This window comes from Drosophila virilis, chromosome 5, assembly GCF_030788295.1.
Source record: "Drosophila virilis strain 15010-1051.87 chromosome 5, Dvir_AGI_RSII-ME, whole genome shotgun sequence".
Lineage (NCBI taxonomy): Eukaryota > Metazoa > Arthropoda > Insecta > Diptera > Drosophilidae > Drosophila > Drosophila virilis.
The window spans coordinates 6,548,334-6,564,380 of NC_091547.1; the positions used below are offsets into that span (position 1 = coordinate 6,548,334).

Consider the following 16,047-nt stretch of genomic DNA (forward strand, 5'->3'; position numbering starts at 1 on the left):
TATATTTATAAAATTCCGGACAAAAATATTATATTATATTGCTTAACACTTACTAATCTTCATATTTCAGGCAATATTTAATGGTTTAAAGGTTAACTACTGCACGGTAAGTAAGTTTTATTTTTTATTCATTTTATTATTATTATTATTATTATTATAATAATAATTATTATTATTATAATTATTATTATTATTATTATTATTATTATTATTATTATCATTATTATTATTATTACTATTATTATTGATATATTACAATTTGAATCTCTTACGTTTTCAGCAATTAGCTAACTATTATTATTCAAAAATGTTGAAGTTTTAAATAGTTTTAAGCTCCTTTAGTGCCCAGATAGAATACTCTCTCTCATCGTAGACATAACGACAGGCTCCCCCGCCCCCCTCACAAAGACACACATACACTCTCACACACACACTGGCGAGTACAATGAACACAAAATGTTGCGACTGTAAGTGAGTTTTATGTGATTAAAATGCATGTGAGTGAGTGTGAAGTGGTGTGTGTGTGTGTGAATGTGAGTTTGTGTTGTTTGATTGTGTATCTGTGTGCTGCTTGAGTGTTGCGTTTGCCGTAGAAGTTTATGACTTGCTCTCACGAGTATATCCCCACAACGCCTGATTACATAATAAAATTCGTTGATTTGCAGCAGTCGCAATTAACCTTTGATTGGTGAAAGTGAAAGCCTACAAATTACAGGACAAATTACTGCCACGCCCAGCGTCTCCCCCCGCCATATTCCCCCTTATTGCGGCTGGCGGTATGCATTTGCTTAGCTAATTGAATCAAATGCGAACATTTTGCATGTCACGCAGCGGCGACGCCTTTCAATTAGCACAGCAAGGGCTGCTGAGCTGGGGTTGAGGTTGGGGTTGAGGATGCGGTTGGGTATGTGGGTGGGCTGCAGGGTAGTTGGCGGTATGGTTCATCGGTTCACATAAAATGCAACACTTAAATTCAAGCTGGCACATTATAACGTCAACTATAAAGTGCAAAAATGTTGTTGCAAAATTAAAGCGAACAATTTGCCAAAGTGCCGCTGCGTTTGCTGCCTTTCTTTTTTTATTGGCTGCACATGCGTGCTATGGGCGTGGCAGCTGCCAAATAACAGCAGATTTTTTCAATACTTGCCCTCAAAATGAAGGGAGTATATTGGTTTTGATGAGCTAAGGGCTAAATCTAATCAAAGTCCTTATCTTAAGATCGACTCAAATATATGCTGGCTACACCCAACTCTTGCCGCGCCCCTTTAAATGCATATGATGAGCTGTTCTCAAAAAATATTTTACCTGTGAATATATGCTAACCACATCCACCTGTGTCCTCGCCCACTCAAATGCAAATGTTAGGTTCCTCTTAAGTTCAATTCATATTTTACCTAAACCCGTTGGGAACGTGGCAAATTCCTTTTCCTTAGAAAGGGTATTATGTAGTCGCTTAGGTCCGTCTGCAACATTTCCATATGCCATTTTTTTCTGGCTTGAACTCCAGCAGCGACTCCGGCAGCAAAAACGTCAACGCCAACTCCACACGATTCGATTTTTTTATGACTTGTAATTTTTATTTGCCATATTTGCATGCATCACGTGCGATGTTGCGAATTTCATTTAAATTAACTACTGCATGTCACAGGGGCGTATACAGTGGGTGGCGGGCGTGGTGCGTTACGTTTAATTGGAACACGTTCCGCAACAACAACAACAACAGCAACACGGCTACAGTTGCTTCTGTTTTATGGCCGCGCAATTTGGTAAAGTGATAAAAAATTATAAAACATTGCGCGCTCAAATGTATGCTACAAAAACTTAAACTGTCAGTGCGTGGCGGGATGTAACCTGATAGGGGGCGGGGGGCTGTCCCCGTTGCCCCTCCGGGCTGTTGTCGGCTGCCTTCTAAGCACTGGCAAGTTTAATCTTTTTACAGCCGCCGTCAAAGTGCCGTAACTTTGGATTTTCATCGCTTTTGCGTTTCGATTTTCATTTGTTTGCACAAAACGCTTGGCCCTTGCACTTGCAAAGGTCACAAACACACGCACACTCACTCACTCACACACACACACACACACACACACCGCACGAAATCAATCCATGCACAGTCCATGCCCCAAAGCAGTGGCCAGACCCCTTGACCCCACTCACACAAGTGCAATTTTGATGTGCGTTCGATTTTTGTGCGCTTGTTTCTGAGCGTTTTATGAGCTGGTAAAAGTTTATGCTGCATGCCCCCTGCTGCTGCTGCCACAAACTGAATTTCCCCAAGCGAAATTGTTAAAGTGCGCGCCGTCATTTCTGATTAGTTTGTTGTTCAACAGAAGCTGAACTTTGTGCCGCTTGCCACACTGCGAGTGCCACAATTAAAGGAGAACTGGCTTAAAAAAATCTGTTAAATTCATTTTTGTCTAAGCGCGCACAGCTTCTCCCTCCTTCCAATTGGTTGACTTCAACTGTTGCACAGCTTTTGGTTTCGCTTTCGCTACGGTTTTAATTCCTTTAAGCGCTGTCCTTGCCCCAGCTGCGTTGCCCCATAATATATATAAACCCTTTTCGCTTATTACTTTTGGCGGCCAGTTAATATATATATATATACATATATATATATATATATTTCTTTATTTTTTGCATTTTCCATTTGCTGCACAATAAAATTATGTCCGACCGCGCGCCTGGTCCGATTGTGGAGCACGGTCAGAAGCAACAGCTGGGCACCTTTTTGGGCTTTCTTTTTCTTTTTTTCTGGCAGTTAAGTGTAAAAAATTCTTAATGCCTTTGACAGACGAACACTCCAAATAAACAAGCTTGGGTCAGCAGCAGCACGCACACACGCACACACACACGCACACACACACACACACATACACACATTCTAGCAAAAAGAAAAGGTAAAGCCACTCAGTTTCAATCAAAAATTACGCGCCAGCGCAAAAAGAAAAAGTCAATTCCGAACCGTGCGAAACGGCCAGGATTTTCTTCCACTTTTGTAGTCATTCCAAACGGTTAGCCAACTTTTGTCGCGCAACATGCAACATTTTGTCACTTAACAATTATTTTTAATTTTTTGGTTTTTTTTTTCTATTGGAAGAATATTTGAAATCTTCTATAAAGTCTCTTAAATTGTGTTCAAGATAGTAATATAATTATTCAAAAATTTCGAAATTGAACTTTTATTTAATTTAATTTAATTTACTAAATTTACTTAAAAGCTCTTTCCGTACTGGGCGCATTTTCATTCGGAATAAGCTAATGCTATGCTATTTCAATATGACTGTTAGGGTATTTAGATTGGAGCTTATTTTTAGAACAACTCTTGCTTTTGATTTTCTTATTCCTTTTCGATTCTTGGGTTATTTTCTATTATTGTTGCCGCTGCCCAGTGAGTCAGTAAGTTAGAATGTTGGAATGCGACCCAATACACATATGAATGCCCGGTCAGCCAGCCACAAGTGTAGGCAGTCTTAACCTTTTCTGTGTGTGTAGGTGGGTGTGTGTGGGTGTGTGTGGCAGTGTGTGTGTGTTGGCCATCTCTAGAGCGCCATTCGGTGTGCGTTTCCGTTCTGTTGCGTCTTGCTGGGGCGCTCGACCGGTGCACTTGGCGGTACGTTTAATACCACTTGAGTGACTTTTTATGGTCGTACATGTATGAGTGGGTGTGTCTGTGTGTGTGTGTGTGTGTGTGTGAGTGTGTGCGTGTGTGTGGTTGTGTGTTGTTGTGTGTGTGTGTGGGAGTGTCACTTCAGCTGCCGTTTTTTGTGTTCATTTGGACTTAGCCTGGCCATTTGTCTGCTGTTGTGTTTGTGTTTTGTTTTAGTTTCTGCAACGTGTCTGACATTTTTATATGCAGACCGCGCAACAACAACATCATCATCAACAACAACAACAACAACAACAATAAAAAGAACTTTTTAGTTTTTATTATTTCCATTTGCCAGCTTTTGTTTTCATTGCTGGCAGCGTCATGAAAACATTTGCGACAGCATCTGCATGCATTTAAATAAATATTTTAATAAATAAAATGGTCAGCTCAAGTCGTGGCCACAGCTGTGCAATTTGCCAGCCATCCTTCAGGGGGCTGTCAACTAGTAGCAGCAGCTCGCCTGACTGACCGACAGATTGACTGGTCGACCGACTGACTGAGTGACCTTTTCAATGGCATCAAGTGGGCTATGTGCACGCTCCAGCACTTTGGGGCAGTGAGACACATGCAAGTTGATTTTCGGCATCGAGTTTAGCTGCAATTGAATTTTAAGCTGCTTCGAAAGAGAGGGATCGAGGACGGGCTGAGCTGGTGTAGGGTGCGCCAGTCCTTGTGCTAACAATCAACGCTTTATCATTCGGGCCAAGCACCCAAAAGTTGCATCCAAAAAAGAAAACCAAATCTCGAGCAGCTGACACAACTGGCAATACACACACAGCTCGTGCTCGAAATGTTTTCTCAGCTCGCCTGCGAACAACGCACAAAGTAGCGAGTAGCGAGTAACGAGTAGCTCTTAACTTAACGGTAACTCAATGAAACCTGTGTAAATACGAGTGCGATGGATAAGAAGCCAACAGTTGCCTTCTGTACGTCTGTATGTGTGTAAGTGTGTGTGTGTGTGTGTTTGTATAAGCGTGCATTCCGCCCATGTAACTTACTGCAGATTCTGTCCCTCTCGAGAGTGGTTGGAGGGCAGGCACAATATGAAGTGCCTTTTAGTTTGCGTAAATCAAAGTAAGAGAAAATTAAACTTCTAACTAAAAGCTGCTTACAGTTGCGAGCATTAAATGGATTTTGACATATTGTTTGTACGAGTGTGCACTTATCGAACCAGCGATGCACACGCTACGTGATCGAGAAATCAATTAAGTCTGCTGATTTATGCATAATGCGATATGAGCATAAAAAGCTGTGGGGTTGTTCTTATTAAGGGTACCAGAAATTTAGTTACTGCTCATTAAAACGGTTTGTTTTTTGCTAATCATTATTCTCTCTAGCTGCAGCTGTAGTTGTTGCGCACACGCTGCTTAATTCATTTATCAGCTAAGTGTAGCTACTTGTTTTTAGTTTAAATGTGAGCTATAGGACCACAGACTACAGACTCTCGAGCGCTTGCTTTTTTGTTGAAGACGGCGACGGCTGGTAACGTTTTATTACTCGGAGCTCGTTACTTGTACCTAAATGTAATTCTTAAACAGCGAGTGAATGTTTGTTTAGATGTTGTCTCTCGTTACTTGTATCTTCTCGCTGTGTCTTATAGCTTCCTTCCTGTTATGTAAACGAGAATCGATAAATGGAATTCTTCAACAAATAGCAAATATTTATTTAGATTTGCACGTGTTACTCGGTTCTCGTTGCTTTCATCTTCTCACTTATGCACATGCAAATGTCATGTTGTACTTGTACACGTTACTCGTCTTTTTATACAAATGACTGAACACCTTATAGTGTGTGGGCTACTCGTTACTATGTCTTCTTGCTGCTGGCACATCAATCTTCTCTTATGACGAGCTGTTCTACAATAGTAAAAGGCTAAATGCAGTTACAGCTGTTGTTACTCGTTACATGCAATTTCGATTGCTCATTGCCAGCTGGCTGCAGCATTGTTGACTGAGTTGCAATTACGCTGGGCCTGCATTAAGCAACTTCATTGATTGCTTGTGACGGCTGTGCAAGGAATGGCTGCGATAAGCTAACATATATCGATAGGGCGGCAACATATGTGGGCATGGCTACTGTACGGCTGATATCATGAATTCGGCGTTAGGGCTGTCGAAGATGTTTAACTGAGTCGGCAGCCGGTTGGCTTTGATGGCGAATTAACATTTATCATGCGCCACGTGAAACCCATTTATCAGGCGAACGGCTGCCTCCTGCGTCCTGCACAAAAACAAAGAAATCGCATTTGCTATTTATTCGAATATTTGGTTTCGTATGCGGAGATTTTGGATACGTATTTGTTTTGCTTGCTGCTGCTGCTGCTGCTGCTGCTGCTGCCGCTGCTCCCATCAATTCATCAAATCCGAGCAGCTTTCTCTTACCCAAGCGCTTATGTTAATAAAATCAGACAGACAGTTCGATATGAACTGTTGGCTGGCGGTTGTGTGTGGCGCAACAGGAACAAAATTGGCCCTTCAGAAATCTCAACTCGCATTGACCTTGGGCCAGGAGTCGCCGTCGTTTACACAACATGCCAACAATGTCCTGTGCTTTATTTCGAGCATTTGATTTATATTTAAATGCCCATTGAGGTCAAGTCGTGTTCATAACTCTTTGTATCGACGCCCCGGCTCTGGCTCTTTCGCACACAATTTATCATAGGCTATCCTCTGCCTCCCCTTGGGGCTGGACCTGGTGCGGGGCGTTAAATTGAAATTCCCATTTGTGGCAGCGCGCGCTTCTTGAGTGCGTAGTACGCCGGCGGCGCCCTGCTTAATAAAATCAATGTGAAGGCTCGCATAAATGCGGCTTTATATGCAGACACCGCCCTGGAGCCGCCTTCGCCCCCTACCACACGGCCCTTGCTTAAGTTAAAAGCGCTTTAACCGTAGACAATCCTTTCAAGCTACGGCCGCATGTTAATCATGGTCTGGGCGTGGGCCAGGCCAGTCTGTTATTTATTGCCTTGTAAAATGAATTTACGTAAAGGTGCTACCCATTGAAAGTGAAGGGAAAGGGAGGCACTTCTCTGGCTGAGCCCAGGCACACGTGCGAGTTTATTGAAAGAACGCTCATAGTTGTCGCCGAGGCTGGCGTCTATAACAAATTTATTGCCAACTTTGACACGGGGGCGTGGCACAGTTTTTGCATTTCAGTTTTGGCCATCTGCAATTTGTATGCAAAGTGAGCTATTATCGGTGCATGTGGCATGCGGCATGCGGCATGCGGCGTGCGGCATGCATGCATGGCCCCCAATATACAGGGGCGTGGCGGCATGTTTAAATTTATACAAAAAGCCAAAAATGCAAATCGGCGCCGGCAACAATTGGAGCAGACATTGTTTCCAGCGGCAGCAACAGCTACGATTAGCCACACGAAATGCGAATATTTAGCACAGCGCGTCAGGAGTCGCCACCACAGTTGGCCACATTAACTGTAACTGTTAAATGCAACTATATATATATATATATAAGTATATATACATATAAATATGTATACGTGCGACCATAAAGCCAGCGATTAGCGCGGACACGCCAGCTCTTGAGGCTTAGTTGCCGCACTTCGTCGTCCTCCCCCCCCTGACTGCTTATGTAATCCGCAAGCAAGACTCTAATTCTAACAAGTAGCAGTGCTTCAGGCGGGATTGCACGACTATTAAATACCCTAAAATATGTCTGCTTTTACTTTTTTCCTTTCGTTTGATCTGCAACCCAGAATATCTCATCCAAATGTTTGCAAATGCGATATATATCTTAAGGTTTTGATGGTAAACGGAAAAGTTATCCAAACAGCAAACTATTCGATCCGTGCATTCTATACGGGTATCTTCGTACAAAATTTGGTGTCTTTCGCTCAGATAAGTCTCGAGTACAGAAAGCCTTGTTTAAAAATAGATATTTATTGATATTGATGAAAATGATTTAATATATTGAAAAAATGACTCTCTCTAGTTCTTATCGAATCGCTTTGATCAGGCAAATAAATAAAGTAAGGTTAAGCAGTTGCTGCCCACTGCCACGTTACATACATGTTGCATAAAATAAGCCCACCCTCCAATTGTACACATTTCTAGTTAGTACAGGGTATAAATATGCCATGCAAACATGTGGCACGAAACATGGCAAGCGGCGTGGCAAGCCACAACCAGGCAACGTCCAAAGCGCAGAGGCCTTTCCGGTTCATGTTACGGCGGCGTCTGTTGCATGTTTAAGCTGAAAATTGATATTAAATGCTTTGGCATAAAAAACATCAAATGATTTCGTTACAATTTCAGCCCCCGCCTTCTATTCCTCCCAACACGCTCTCTTTAATAATGAAGGTATTTTGGCCTGGCCCGAACCCAGACGCCGGCTGCTGATATATGCCATGCCATTAGTTGGGCCTGCTGATTGTGCAAGAAATCCAACACTTGGCAACAACACATTTACCAACACTCGCGCTTACCGCTGCTTGGCCACAGTCTGGGCGCACTCTCTTCAACTGACCTGGCCGATTGGTCAGACGCTGCAAATTAATTTGGGATTTTGCGTCTATTTGTTTGCCTAACACACTCATGCGTGTCTATCTACCTCTCTCTTGCTCTCTCTTGCTCGCTCGCCTTCCCTTTCACATTCACATTCAGTTTGTGTCCATTTTGCTCGGCTAGCATTCATCACAATCACACGGCCCTGACTCGGGCCGCTTGCAGATAAAATTTATGTGTCCTGGCGGGCCGCATGCATCCGTGAGCAGCGTCTGGACACAAACGGGGCACGTGGACATTTCAAATGCTGCCAAAGCTCAACTGACATTTGATATATTGGGCCAGGACGGGATACAGGATAGGAAGCAGTTCCACCCAGTGCCACAGTTTGCCACAGTTTCAGTTGACATTTTGGTCCTTTTCGACAGCTTTGCAACATGCGAACACGTTTTGTACCTGTAGGCGAGTCTCTCGTCCCACCCCACTCCCCCTCTTGCTGTGCATGTGTAATTGCTGTGCTGAGAGCATTGTAAGTGGGCTTGTAAAAATTGTGTGTTGCCTGCTGCTGCTGTTTAATTGATGACAAGCGTTCGCCAGTGTGCAGCAATTGCGGTTTACTGAACCCGCATTAAAATTAAAGCAAACACTTTGCATTTAATTTAATGGAAAATTTTTAGCGATTCATTATATCAAATGCCTCTTAATGGTCTTTTTACGCCCAGAAAGGCATGCACGTAAAATAAATATAAATTTCTACGAACTACATATATAATTGATGCCTCTCTATGCGATTTTCATGTTGTCAGCGGTGAGCGAGTATTTAAGTTGAATTTAAAAAGTTTTGAAGTCTCCCCGTCTCTCTCTATAATTTTAAAGCGCAATTAAGGCCTCTCTTTGTGATTTTCATGATGTTTAGTAGGGCTTATGGGTTCTTGTTTTGAGTATATGTTAATATTAAGTTAAAAAACTGATTTCCCAGAGGCATACGAAACTCTGTTTGATTTTCAGTGTCTGGTTCTTTGGCTCTTGCTTAGTTTTCTTCTATCCTTTTCTCATTCCCTGGCTATTCGTCCAGGGGACAGCTTTAAAAATGCTTTTCAAGACGCCCGTTTTCCGTTAAAACGTTAATCGCCTTTCTTTGCGATTCTCACAAGTACAAGTACCAACTGCGGCACTTATGCTGTTTCTTATAACTTCTTGTAGTTTTATTTAATTTATTTGAGTGTAGCCAAAGCCTTTGCTTTGGCAAGCCATGTGACCGTTAGTCAGTTCGTATCTCACGTCTGTCGCACTGTTTGTCTGGTTGTCGTTTGGCACATGCTAAAACGTGTTGCCAAAAATGAAGAGATAAATGCAATGTGGAGGCACAAAGCGACGCCAACTCGAAACGTGCCAAAAATTAACAAAACGCTGGCCAAAATGCCGGACAAACAGCCTGCCACACAGATGCGACGTCAAAGATAGAGATACATAGTTCGAGTCAAAGGCAGAGGAGCGGCGCGGGACGGGTCGGGTCGGCGGTTTATCTGGATGTTAACTAACCCGGACAAGTGTCAAAGCATTTAGCATGTGCTGAATTTTAATTTCACACTTTGCACTGCAATCAAAAGGAATTAGGCGTCAACAAAGCGACACGCCCCATTTGAAGTTTGGTGGATGAGAGAGAAGGGGCGGGGGGGGGGGGGGTAGATCGTGGTGTCAACTTTGTGCCTTTTGCATGCCACGCGGCACGCCCACAAATGAGCTGCTGTTGACTGTAATTAGCACACTCTGATTTGTATTTGGCTAACAATAAAATGACAGCTTTTGGCCAAATGGCACGCAACGGGCCACGGGCCCAGCGAGTGACCTGCCACGTCCGGAATGGATCCGGAATGGGTCCGGAAATGCCAGCGCAGTTGGCGTGCGCTCATTTCGATTGCATGTCGCCGCCAGTTGCCAGTTGCCAGCAGCCCGGCCCGCGGCCAAAACGGCATACAACGCGCAATAAATTCCAATAAACGAGTGCAGCCTTGGCCACGCCCCACACCCTACGCCCCACGCCCCAAGTCCAACGCCCATTGCCACACTAGGTGGCAGCCGCTGGCCTCAACAGGTTTTTTCGTTCATGCTGCAGTCGCCCAGAAATATGATAGCCGCTAATTAACGCGCTCCCGACTAGTGGCAGGCGGAACGGAAGCGAGCACAGAACTGGGGCACAGAGGGGGGCGTGTTCAGGTTGGGGGCGCGGAGGACATTCGTGGTTCATTAGGAAGGCTACGATTGTGTGTGCCGCATTTTAAGGCGAGCTGTGCCGCATTTTTACCCGCTTGAATTTGGTCAACAAAGGGTATAATTGCATTGTGCACATGTATGTAACAGTCGGAAGATGGCATCTCCATCTGTCTGTATGTCGAGACCCATGAACGTTTCCACTTTTGAAACATCAAAAATCAAGAATATTTCACTTCGTGGTATTCCCAGCCTGAGCTTTGGTATGTACAAACTTTTGTCTGGCATATTTAAGCCCTCAAGAATTCAGAAAGTTTGGACTAGGAACACGCAAATTAATCCCAGAGTGAGGGGTCAACAACATAACAGCATAAGCAGCACAGCGGACGATGCTTGCTCCGTTACTGGGTATCTCCGAGTCGGGCATTAGCGCCCAGAGCAGTCTAAATTGTCTTTTTTGTTGGTTAACTCAAATTTTATTTCATTTGCTTTCACTGCACAGCTGAGGGCAACGGGCAGAAAAAGAATAAATGAACGCGGCCAGGACAAATGGAAAGGAGTTTTTAATAAAGGCAACTTGTTACAGAATAGCGAAAAAATTAAAAAGAATTAAAAAAAAGTAAAGTCTCATGAATAAAAACGGCGCGTGCATGTTTGTGTATACGTGTGCGTGCATAAGTATGTGTGTGCGTATGAGAGCCGGCGAATGCAATAGTAATTGGCAACTCTACAACACACGTTGCGTATACGTCATGTGCCGTATAAGAGTGCGCCGTGCGCGTATAAGAGCGCGCTTCATGACGTAGCCAGGCGCGAGCAGAGGGAGGCTGTGTTTTCACTTTCAAAGGTAAACACCACACACACTCATACGCACACACACACACACACGCATAGGCAGCGCGTGTAGATTTTTCAGGGCGAAGCGTACAAAAGAAGAAAGTGTAACAAACACGCAAACACAGGGCGAAGGCAAACGAAGCAGAACGCCAAAGTGAAAGGCAAAGAACACTTTTTGGTGGGCATGGCGCGCGAAAAGGGCGTGGAGTTGCCGCAAATGTTGCCAGAACATGCAACATGGTATCTGCAAATCTGAAAAGTCAGCGACAGATAAAACACGCTCGAAAAATGAAACTGAACGCAATTAGGAAGAGGAAAACATCAAAAAAAAGATGACAAACATTTGACGAAAATGTCAAGTAAACAACTGTTTGGAGCTTGGCTGCGATTTCATATTTTGTGTGACATTTTATTAATATATATAATTTTAATTAAGTATGTACGTCAATTTGCTAGGTTTGCGAGCTTTAATTTAATCAATTCCATACTTAACAGCTGCTAACTGGGCACAATCTGATTACAGCGCTAAAGCAGTCGTCTAATGGTAGCTTTTACTGTTAACAGTACAAATAGATCAACTCTAGACGCTAAATGTGGTTAACAGCCAGATGTAAAAAAATTGACTAACAGCTAATGCATTTTGCTAGACTGCACTTGCTCTTTAAAGTTAACAGCTCTGTAAAGCGAGCAGAAGCTTCTTTGGTATTTTAAGTATTTGATGGAGGTATTTAAATGATCGCGTTAACTGGTCACACTAGTGATAATACAAGTGGTGAATTAAAACGAAACGCGAGTGAAAAAACAACGAAAACATTTAATAGCAACTTGAATTTAATTAATTTGTGCAACAATTACATTGGGAATTCAGAAACCATGCAAGGAGAGTTGGCCAATGGAAAATGTGTAAGCCTCTGGCCAGGTTGGACGCGCAAATTGCTGCTCGTTGGATCCTTGCAATCTGCGGCTTTTGTAAGTTGCCGCGAGCCCGCGGCACCAAAGTGCATTGTGGCACAATTTGTATTGCTTGCCTCACCGCCCGCAGCCATTCCGCCCGCGCCCGCACCCCCGCCACCTTCTTGCAGCACTCCATGTGCAAATCATAGTGCAGAATGCGGCTGCGCTACATTAAATTTCAATTTCATGTTCATTTATCGCGACTTGAAGGAGCCCAGGGTCTCTGAGTGCGACGGTACAATTCGCGGGAGGCGGGGGTAGAGGCGTGGCTAGAGGGGCCGCTGCTGCGTTTCGTGCTGGGCACGGAAGTCACAATGTCAGTAGCTGAACTTAGCCAAGGCCGCAGCTAGGCGAAAAACTTTTGGGCCAAGTGCGCCAAACTTGTGCGTAAGGTGAGAGGGGGGAAGGGGGGCGGACGGGAGGCACGGTAGTTGCCTAGCTGCCAGCGAGCGATAGCAAATGCCGCGTTTACGCAAGTGTTTGCCAAGTAAATATGTAAAACCAACAAGCGCACACACACACACACACACGCACACACATACATATGCATGTTGCATAAAAATTAAGCAAACTGCACTTGTAGCAGCAACAAAAACATCAGCAACAACAACAACAGCAAGTCGCAAAAACTTGCTGCCCAGATCCAAAAATGCAACAGTCGACAGCAACTTCCGCTGTGCGTCACGCCGGCTGCACAACCCACTTCGACAACACCAACGTGCCCCAACGCCCTTCGAGCAGCAGCAGGAGCTGCCTGACTGGCAACAGCTACAGTTGTCGCTCGATAAATGCAACATTCCCGTTTCAAAGAGGTTTGTTAAAAGTTCTGTTTGTATTAGATTCATTATTTTAAAGTAAACATTTAGGATTGCGTGCTGTAAAGCTGTACAGACTGACTGATTGACGGATTTGTGATAAACGCACAGCACAGCACGAAAATTGCTATAATTTATCTATGTTAGTAGCAGGCCAAACTAAATATTGTGTACAGAAAATTATTAACGGATTTCAATTCCAGGAAAAGGACTATTTCCGAGCGACCACTGTAGCAAGCAACACAAAAAAGATAGGAAGAAACAATTGATGCTGCAAAGTTTGCAGCAAGTTTTAGTTTTTTCTCCGTGCTTTTGTTGGTGCTGCTTAGCCGAAGGGATTGGAGCATGTGCAAGTTGGGCAGCTGAAACTTTAAGCCCCAAACGTTGTCGCTGCTGCGTACGTGTTGGTGTTCATTACGTACGTGTCCTTTTTGCCATTTTACTCAAGTTGTCAGCGTGCCACGAGAAGCAGAAGCAGCGCTGCACATGGACACACGAACTTAAAAAACACGCACGTGCAAACTGAAAGGTGGATGATAAGATTTGACGCATTCTGGTATTTGATTAGACTCTAAGCAGGTAACGACATGTTATACGGGACATTCTCTATTTAGTTCATATTATTATTATTATAGCTACAGCTAAAATCTCTTGAATGAATAATTTAATGGGGCTTGCTACTTGATTAAAACTAAAACAGGTAAGTTCATGTACAATCTACTCTACTATGTAAAAACAATTGCAATTTCTTGCATATATCAGAGTCATATTCATTTGCATTTACTAAAACTGTGACAAATGACTTTTAGGTGTTAAGAGCGGCACAAATTATGCAAATGAATACATAACAGCATTATTTTAGTACTTTAAACAAATTTCAAAATGCTATAAATTAAGAGTTGTATATGTAAGATACTATTTAAATCGCATAGAATTTGATAAGTTCTACTTTAACAACACTAACAGCTTACACATTCGGGCAGCATACAATACTACACAAAAATTGTTGAGAACTTTTACCAAAAATGCCCGAGCTATAAATTGTTAAATATTTTGTTGCAAGCCTGTTGGTCAGGTTACAAGAATTTCCTAGAATTGAGCGCTTGCCCAGTATATTCGAATACCCCGAAATTGCACGCTTTTCACTATCAGTCCATTCGCATACCTTGGGATTGGGCTCTTTCCCAGTACCAGTTTATTTGCAAAACCTAGAATTGAGCATGGTTCAGTAACAGCCAATTCGCATACCTTGGCATCTGACACTTTCCAGGGTATTCTGATTTTAATAGCCTGACTATATAAATATGTTTCTTAATTAACGCATATTTTGTCGCTGCAATTAGTGCGGCTGCTATGTTTGATTGCTATCTTTTGCTTGCACTTAAGTGGCGGGCTGAAGTCCTGCGTGCTGCCAGACAACTGCCTATTTGGTTGCCATTCAGCGTTGCCCTACAGCAGCGCAATGTGGCGCAAGTTTCAAAGGCATTGAAAAGTGCACTTGACCGCAATTTGCAAAGACTTCGGGCAGGTCCAACTTGTCGGGTGGTGCTTTGTGTGCAGCTTCTGTGGTGCTGGGTACAAAAGTGACAAGTGCTTGGCTACCTATGCGGTGTCAACAACTTCAAAATGAGTTTGTTGCCACACTCAAACACACACACACATACACACACACCCACACCCAAGCACACAGTGTGGTCGTAAATTTACTTTTATGTTTTGCGCGTTTTACGAGCTGTTTTTTTTACCTGCAGCGCTTTAATAAACGCGTTTCAGCGGTTGTCGTTGTTGTTGTTGTTGTTGTTAGTGTTGCCATTATGACTGCTTGGGGGCACATTCAGCGAGCGCTGCTGCAACTGCAGTTAACACACAAAAAAAAAAAAAAAAAAAATACATACACAGCCAAACACCCACACCCACTCGAAAACTATAGCATACTTTTGTGCGGCGCCCGCAGCTGCTGTCTCATTTTCTTTATCTTAGCTGCGGCTATCAATGTAATCAAAGATTTGGCTTTGTGTCTCTAGAACTAACTGCCTTTTGGCCTGGTCGATTGGCGCGTGGAACGTTGCTTTTAATTGCCTGCTCTAAGTCGTTTTAGTCCTTGGAACTAATACAGCGCCGTAAGCTCTTAATCATTTCAAGCAATTTGCGCACGTTCGCTGCAATTCAATTACAACTTTGCTTAACACACACACACACACACACACACACACACACACACACACACACACACCTACACACGTTCACACAGCGGCATGCCACTATGTACTTATGTACTTACAGTCCTGGCAGCCAGTGAGTGTTATTTGCACACACACATGTTCCAAGCCAGTAAAGTAGCTTTAAGTATGCCTGCTGAAAGTATCTTATAGATACGTAGCCATCCAAGTTTTTGGCAGCCAAGTTTTTGCCAGTTCTCTTCACAGCGTTTATAATCAGCCATTTAACTACTTTTAATACCCTTCGAATTGCTTGCAAAGTTTTTTAGACGATTCAAGCAGGCTTCAAAATGTTGCCCAAGCAAACAGCGTGCCGCCACTCATGTGGCATATTAACCACTTCCCATGCGGCCTGTGTGAGTGGCCACTCGAAGCGCAAACGATATTTATTCGATTTATGGCTTATTTTTCGGGGGAGGCTAAGATATTTTTTAATAAAACGCATTCTGTTGACATTATCCGAGAAAGAGAGGGGAGAGAGGGAGAGAGAGAGAGAGAGCGAAGTTTATTAATAATGTGTAGGCTAATAAATCCATACGCATATTTACACATGCAACAAACACGCACACACACACACACACACACACAAATTTACACACACATATGCTGTTGCATATTTGAAGCATTGGGTTTTGTGGCTTTTATGCCCTGCGGCTGTGGCTTTTGACGAGGCTTATTGGATTCACCGAAATCTACATGAGTTACTATTGTCAGGTGCTACGCACAGTTATTGATTGATTTTTCAAACAGCTTTTTTTTTTTTTGTTAGCCATATGAATTATGCATATGCCAAAAGCCTGAGAGAGTTATTTAAAAATGTTGCGAATTTAATGGTTTTTATTATAGTTGAGGGCAAAACGGGGCCATATGGTTGAAGAAAAGGAAAAGAATAAATATATGCAA

General features: G+C 43.2%; 1 long non-coding RNA gene across 1 annotated transcript in view; it reads left to right on the plus strand.

The window, feature by feature from the left end:
- Window positions 1-9,996: 9,996 nt before the first annotated feature.
- The window catches only part of LOC138911422 (uncharacterized), a 40,223-nt gene continuing 34,172 nt past the window's right edge, over window positions 9,997-16,047 (plus strand). The window contains exons 1-3 of the long non-coding RNA XR_011417052.1: window positions 9,997-12,922; window positions 13,129-13,504; window positions 13,561-13,625. This is a non-coding gene — a long non-coding RNA (uncharacterized lncRNA). The remainder of the gene's footprint in view (window positions 12,923-13,128; window positions 13,505-13,560; window positions 13,626-16,047) is intronic.